This window comes from Enhydra lutris, unplaced genomic scaffold (genome assembly GCF_002288905.1).
Source record: "Enhydra lutris kenyoni isolate GAN:26980312 unplaced genomic scaffold, ASM228890v2 scaffoldscaffold21, whole genome shotgun sequence".
In the NCBI taxonomy this organism is placed as follows: domain Eukaryota; kingdom Metazoa; phylum Chordata; class Mammalia; order Carnivora; family Mustelidae; genus Enhydra; species Enhydra lutris.
Window position 1 is genome coordinate 68169043 of NW_019154105.1, and position 7192 is coordinate 68176234.

General features: G+C 53.6%; 1 protein-coding gene across 1 annotated transcript in view; it reads right to left on the reverse strand.

Moving 5' to 3' along the window:
* LOC111149321 (ring finger protein 4) overlaps positions 1-3721 on the reverse strand; it is a 35484-nt gene extending 31763 nt beyond the window's left edge. Inside the window, exon 1 of the mRNA XM_022506317.1 lies at positions 3544-3721. The gene's annotated coding sequence lies outside the window, so the exon portion shown is untranslated. The remainder of the gene's footprint in view (positions 1-3543) is intronic.
* Between the last annotated feature and the right edge of the window lie 3471 nt (positions 3722-7192).

Below are 7192 nucleotides of genomic sequence, written 5' to 3' on the forward strand. Positions count from 1 at the left end.
CATAATGTTCAAACTGTTCCTAGTATATAAATCCTGTTGGAACAAATCTTGCTTCCAAACAAGTGTTTAGAGCAGAACTGACTGTACTTTACTCTAGTATCCTGGCTGTCAGTCTCCTCCTAATACCAGGGGCATAATCTGATCCACGTTGTCCCCTTGTCTGAAAGGGACCCATATGGCTCCTGCTCATCCTTCAAGACCTCACAGGTTCCTTACATTTCTCCTGCTCCTCCTGGTCCTAATCTAACCATTTCTTCTGTACTCAACGTGGTCAACCTGTCTTAAAGGTCAATATTTACTGCAGTGTTCCCTTCTCTTAGCACAAACACGCTGACTATATAAACCATAACTTTCTTCCACTGAAATTAAATGATCAAGGTGTGCCTGAGTGCCTCAGTCGGTGAAGCATCTGCCTTTGTCTCAGGTCTCCCTCTGTCGCCCCCCCCCATGCTCTCTAATAAATAAAATCTCTAAAAATTAATAAAATATTTAAAAAAAATTAAACTATCAAGCTCATTAGATGCTTGACAGAGATGGCACAAACTATTTTGAGGTGAAATAAAGGATGAAAGGGGGATATAGAGCCTTACATTGCAAGTAAAAATATAGTCACCATCAGGAAACAAAGGAAGACTTATAAACAGATCATCACCATGGGAGAAAAGTAAAGAATATCTCATCTCCACAGACATAACAGCTAGAATGGATCTTGGTGGTGTGAGTTCGAGCCCCATATTGGGTGTAGACATCCCTCCAGGAAAGCCTTAGGGTCATAATTTCATTTTACACAAGGAAGCTACTATTGTGAGACATTTTCAGGCCTTTCCTACCCTGCACAGTGTAGGTAGGAATAATAAACTTGACAACCTTTATTTATACATGGGGAAAAAAGCCCTTCCAAAGGAAATTCTGTAGCAGCACTCTACAGTCCAACCTCACCAGCTTCCTCACACTTGAACTCTGACTTTGAGATGCAGCAGTATCTGTGCTGTGGGCCTTCCTCCTCAGAGAGGAAACCTTAAAATGCCTTGCTCTACAATCCCCAAAGCCCTGCTGAGAAACAAGCTAGTTAGGAGAAGTAAGTTACAAGAGCATATATGTGAATTATCCCTCAAGAAAAAAAGTCAGCCCTGTCACATCTACAAGAGCCAGCTAACTTGAGGACAGTGAAAGATGTACATAAATCATTTCAAAATAAGACACTAGTAACATACACACACACACACACAAAGAACACACAAAGCCATGTTCATGCAGCATAAAACCAATTACCTTCTGCACATATTTGCATTCAGTAGTACCTCAAATCTTTTCCAGAAACTGGCAGGGGTATAAACTACTGGACATGAACCTTGCAACAGCTTTTTAAGTAAAAATCCAGTGAATAACTCCCACGACTGGCAATCACTGGCCCGAGTTTGGTCCCCACTCCTCACTATGGTCCAAGCTATACTTCTCTCTGCCTAACTGGTCCAGAGGCCACTAGTCTCACCCATCTTTCTGAGCCATCCTCACAGTATGGTGATTTAAAAAAAAAAAAAAAAATGCAAATCTAACCATGTTACTAGAACTTCATTTAGTGATTTTCCCCCCACGTGGTCTTAACATAAATTCTGAATTAACCTGGGGCACAGCAAACACCTTTTGTGACCGGGTTCCTGCTTACCTCTCCATTCTCGTCTCTCCCACAATTTATATTTCAAATTCAGGGAATTTCTCACTCCCTCTGCCCACCCTCCTCAGTTCGACGTGGGGTTGTACCATGCCTGTTCTGTCCGTGGCTATACCCCAAGCAGAAAGCTTGGCACACAGAAGACCTTAAAACTGTGCCGACTTAGAATTTTTAAAGTATCCACTCTCAAAGGGGGTGAAAAAAAAATCTTATTCTTTTTATGATCAAGCAATAGCTACCTATACAGTACATAAGACCTACAGTATTTAAGAAGCATTAACATTTCATGGAGAGGGCAATTAAGAAAAACTAAAAAATGGGGCGCCTGGGTGGCTCAGTGGTTGAGGCCTCTGCCTTCGGCTCGGGTCATGATCTCAGGGTCCTGGGATCGAGTCCCGCATCGGGCTCTCTGCTCTGCGGGGAGCCTGCCTCCTCCTCTCTCTCTGCCTGCCTCTCTGCCTACTCGTGATCTGTCTGTCAAATTAAAAAAAAAAAATCTTAAAAAAAAAAAAAAGAAAAAAGAAAACCTAAAAAATGCCAGGGGAGGTCACTAGGGAGAAAAAAAGGTTAATAAACACTGTATTAACGTAAGATTTTTAAATCTGAGTTGGAAGCTCACGTTCAGGCAATACAAAACCAGCAACACCACCTCTTTTTATTTGAATGTTCCCATTTCACCTGCAGCTCAGATAAAACTGAACCCAACAATGTCTCCCCACACACCACCAGTTAAAGCGATTCCCTCGAACGTCTGTCCTTCATCACTAGTGGTTCCCAAACTCCCAGTCACTGAACTTAAAGGCCTAGTCCTGCACCCAAAGGAAAGCGAGGTTCCAGGCCGGCTCTGCCGTCACCTAGGTAGCCGGCTGCACGACCTAGGGCACACCTCCTCAGTCTCTCCAACCACCCCGAAGCCTCGGCTGGGTGCAGGAACGCAGGGCTCAGACCCTAGGTCTGCCTCAGAGACCCTAACGCAGAAGCAGGACGAAGGTGTGACTGTAAACGTCGATGGGCACGGACAAGAAGAAGATAAAAGCCAAAGCCTCACAAAAACGGCTCCCGTGGGGAAGTCCGACTCCGAACTTTACCCTTCTCCCTGGATGGGTCAAAGGGCGGACAGCGGTGCTCGCCAAGCCTTGTGCTCCGGATCTCAAGCCTCCCCCGAGCCCCCGCTCGCTCTTCAAGCTCCGGGTGCAGGCGCCCGAGCCGGTGCAGGCGCCCGAGGGGCGGGGCCGGCCGCAGGCCTCAGCGCTCCAGCGCCCTCCCCACCGCCCCAACAACCGGAAGCGAAGAACCTACTAAGCTCTGTCCCGGGTGGGCGCCGCCCGGGCCAGCCCCCGCCGCCCCCAGCGCCGTCAGCCCAGGAAGCTCGGCCACGCGGCCCGGGCGCACTCGCAGGCCCGCGATGGCGGGGCGGCGGAGCAAGCACACAAAGGAGGCGGCGTCAGCGGGGAACAAAAACCCGGCCGGGGCCTCCCTTGAACGCCCCGCACAGACTGGCGCCCCGGAGCGACTCCCGGCGTGACCTTGGGCGCGTCCGTCCCCCTCCCCAGCCCCCGGCTTCGCTGGCTTCGCTACACCCGAGCCGCGGCCGCAGCCCGCTGGGGCAGCCAAGGCTCTGGGCGAGGCGCTCGCACGTCAGTCCCCCTCGCCGAGCCGGGCCCGGACGGCCACGCGGACGGCGGGGCGTGGCGGGCGGGCGAGCGGGGCAGCGGTCCCGGGGGAGGCCGGCCGGGCGTTCGGCCCGAGCTGGCTTGGCCACGCTACGGCGGGCCGCCGCGCCGCAGACCTCCACAAGGCCGCGAAGCCGTCCGAACCCCGCATCCGCTCGGCCCTGGCTGGCCGCTTGCTCTCCGCGAAGCCTGACTTACCGGGAGCGAGTTTGGTGCGGCAGGAACCGCCGCCGACGCACTCTGGCGAGGAAGCACCCCCGGAAGCCACCGAGGAGAAATCCTCGAGCAAGACGCCGCCGCCTCCACAGCGACCCACTTCCGCTCCTGAGGCCTGGGTTTCATCCCCCGCGCACTCCCATTGGCCGTCGTCTCCTCGACTCCCGCGGTCTACCGGTCCAGGAGGTATGTTTTCAATCCTATTGGCTAAAAAAACCATCTATTACCGCTTTGAAATGCGCTTCTTTCCGGCCCCGCCCACGTCCGCAAGCTCGAGCTCCCGCCTTCCCGCGAGACTCGCGGCCTGCACACCCCCCCCCCCCCGGCGCGCAAGGCCTCTCGGGAGTTGTAGTTTACTGGGCTACTGCGGCGGTGGGCTCCCGGCGTTCTGAGGCGACGGCGCGGAGCTGGATGTTATCTCGGGCCAGCGGCCGAAGTTCCCCTCCTGTTAGCGTGGCCTTGGTGAGCAGTGGCTCCGGAGTCTCTGCTGTCGGCCAGAACCCGGACCCGAATCTGCACCAACTCCGGGGCGCCCGCGACTCGGCGTGCCAGGCTCCGGGCACGGCTTCTGGTGCCCGCGATCCCCGACCGCCTCCCAGGCTGGCGGCGAAGACCAGAGGGACGCACAGCCTCGCCCGTCTGCGAGGGCCGGGAGGAGGTACTTAGACGGAGCCTCTGGGAGGGCTCCCTGGAGGAAGCGACCTCGGATCTAAGACCCGAAAGGGCCGGAAGGGAAGAGGGCGGTCTCAAGAGAGGGAGCCGGGGTGTGCAGAGATAGGCCGGCGGGTCCGGGAGCCGGCAGGCCTCCCGCGGTGCGAGGAGCAGAGCCGGGGAGCGGCGGCTGTGGGGGGACGCGAGAGCCCTGTGGGGGGACCTAATCTCGGGTTGAGTCTGGGTTATCCCGAGGGCAGTGGATGTGAAGAAGGGAACCCCGGGGGGCGGCGGAGCACAGGGTGTACCCCTGTGTGAGTCCCTGGGGGAGATTGCGGCCGGGACTAGTCCGGGGAAAGGCCACGATGCGGGCAGATGCCGGAGCGCTCTGAGGCCTGGGGCCTAACTGCGGGCTCTGGACCCCGCCTGCCTGAGTGTGAATCCCAGCTCTTCCGTCTGAGCAGGTCTCCCCAGTCCCCTTACCAGGCATACGGGGAGAGTAATAGTCCAGTGCCTTCTTCAGAGGGGTCGGTGGGGAGAGGGAGGACCCCACACAGAACATCACAGGCGTATGCCGGGCAGAACCTCAGCAGAATAGCGGGAGGTGGGTGCCTGGAGTTGAGCAGCCGGAACTGCACTTGGACATGGATTTGGCAATAGAAAGCCTAGCCTGTCCCTCCTGTTCTGAAGGAACCCAGATCCAGGCCACCGCCGTCATGGCTGCTCTCCAGACATCCTCAGAAAGGCTAAAAAAACAGGTTTAGACTCTACATGTGTAAATGCAGTTTAAAATGAGAAAGGGGAGGCGCTTGGGTGGCACAGTGGGTTAATCGTCCAACTCTTGGTTTCAACTCAGGTCATGATCTGACTGGTATTGGGATGGAGCCCTGTGTCTGGCTCTGTACCCAGTAGGGAGTCTGCTTGAGATTCTCCCCCTCTGTGCCCCATGGGCCCCCCACCATGCTTGTACACTTCCTCCCTCCCTCCCTCCCACCCTCTCTCTATCTCTAAAATAAATCTAAAAAAAAGATGTTAAAGGGGATTTCAGCTTGTAAATGGAACCATACACAACTAATCAAAATGATAGTTAAAGATTTAAAAAAGAAGATTAGTAACTTGAATTTCGCAACCTAAAGAAAAGCTAGGGTTTTCTATTTGTAACTTTATTTTTTTTTTTTTTCAGTTCTGTTTATTTCAGAGAGAGAGAGCCTGCGCACAAGCATTAGCAGGGGCATGGGCAGAGGGAGAAGCAGGCTCGATCCACACTGAGCAGGAAACTTGATGCAGGACTCCATCACAGGACCCTAGGATCATGACATGAACTGAAAGCACCCACTTAACAGACCGAGCCACCCAGGTGCCCCTCTATTTGTAACTTTAATCACATTAAACATGTGATGTTGAGGGGCGCCTGGGTGACTCAGTCACTTGAGTGTCCAACCCCTTGATTTGCAGCTCAGGTCATGATCTCAGGGTTGTGACCTTTAAGTTCTTTCTGAACTTCATTTGGCACTGAACTTGGGGTGTGAACATTCCTGGCTCCCTCACAGATGATGCCTTTGGCCCTGAATGTTTCCAGTTCAGAGAAAAGACTGGAACGTTTTTGCTTCCAAGTGCCACACAGCTGATGTAGATTCCTGGGCATCACACCAGAACCTGAATCTGTGGATGAGGTCGGAGAGTCTGCTTTTTAACTATTTGCAGAGAACCTCTATCCAAGTGAGTTTCAGGTACTGTCAGTGAGGGTTTTCTGGCTGCATTTACACAGAAAATGCACTGAAGCAGAATGTCAGTTTCCTGGGTGGTCTAGAGAGAGCTTTCTCCGCCTCAGATGGACCTGGCTTCGCTTGGCTGGCCCGCTTTCCAGGGGCAGTTGTACTCTCTCAAAGGGTTCGTGAAGGGGACACCTGGGTGGCTCAGTTGGTTAAGTGCCTGACTCTTGGTTTTAGCTCAGCTTATGATCTCAGTGTCATGGGATCAAGCCCCAGGTCTGGCTCTAGGCATGCCTCTCCTCCCCCAAAATAAATAAAACCTTTTTAAAAAAGCTTCTTGCAGGTGGGGGGAAGCCTTGGTAAATGAAGGCCAGTTAGCCACTTCTGAACAAACCTCAAAGCTCAGTGCTTTGAACAAAGAGGCATTTATTGTTAATAAATCTACAAGTTAGTGGCGCACGGGGAGGTTCTGTTTCTGGCTGGCCTCACATATTGGGTTCTGCTGGTTTGTAGTATGGATGAGGATGGCTTCTGCTGGGACAACTGGCTGACCTCATATAGTGTCTCCTCCCAGCAGGCCACCCTGGACATGCTCACCCTGGGGCTTGTTCCAGTAGAACAAGAGGGAGCTCCAAGGCCACATGAGGCTCAGCCTCAAAACTGGCACACAGCCACTTCTGCACCCTGCTGGCCCACGCAAGCCAGTCCAGATTCAAGGACTGAGGGAAACAGACTGCATTTTAATGAGAGGTCACAGGGCAGGGGACCTGGATACTGGAGACATTTTGCTGTCAATCTAGAACACAAGGTCTGTTCCCCCTCAGGCTGGTATGGTACAAGCTCTGAGCAGCTGCCCAGTCCATGAGGGCAGTTGTGGACATCAGTGTGCACTGCCAACCAGCATCATTGCCTATGGCGCCACAAATTGGTGGGGCTAGCACCTCCCCACCATGCTCCAGAAGCCGGCCTGAGAGGTGAAGGGTTAGTGTCCCCTCCTCCTGCCACAGTGCTTGCTTTGGGCACCCATACAGACCTCTCCCACTGCAGGAACTGGCTCCACAGGGCTTGTTCATTTCAGGCCAGTGAGCCTGGAGCAGATGTTCACACAATGCCTTGAGGACAGAGAGCCCTCCTAAGAGAGCCACCAGGGAGAGATGACTCTTCTTCTTCGATGTCGTGAGGCTGGAACTGCTACTGGCTTGGAGACCAAGCTCCAGCATCAGGCATGTCCTGAAGCCCACCCCACCTTTGGACTGCCAGCTACGGGA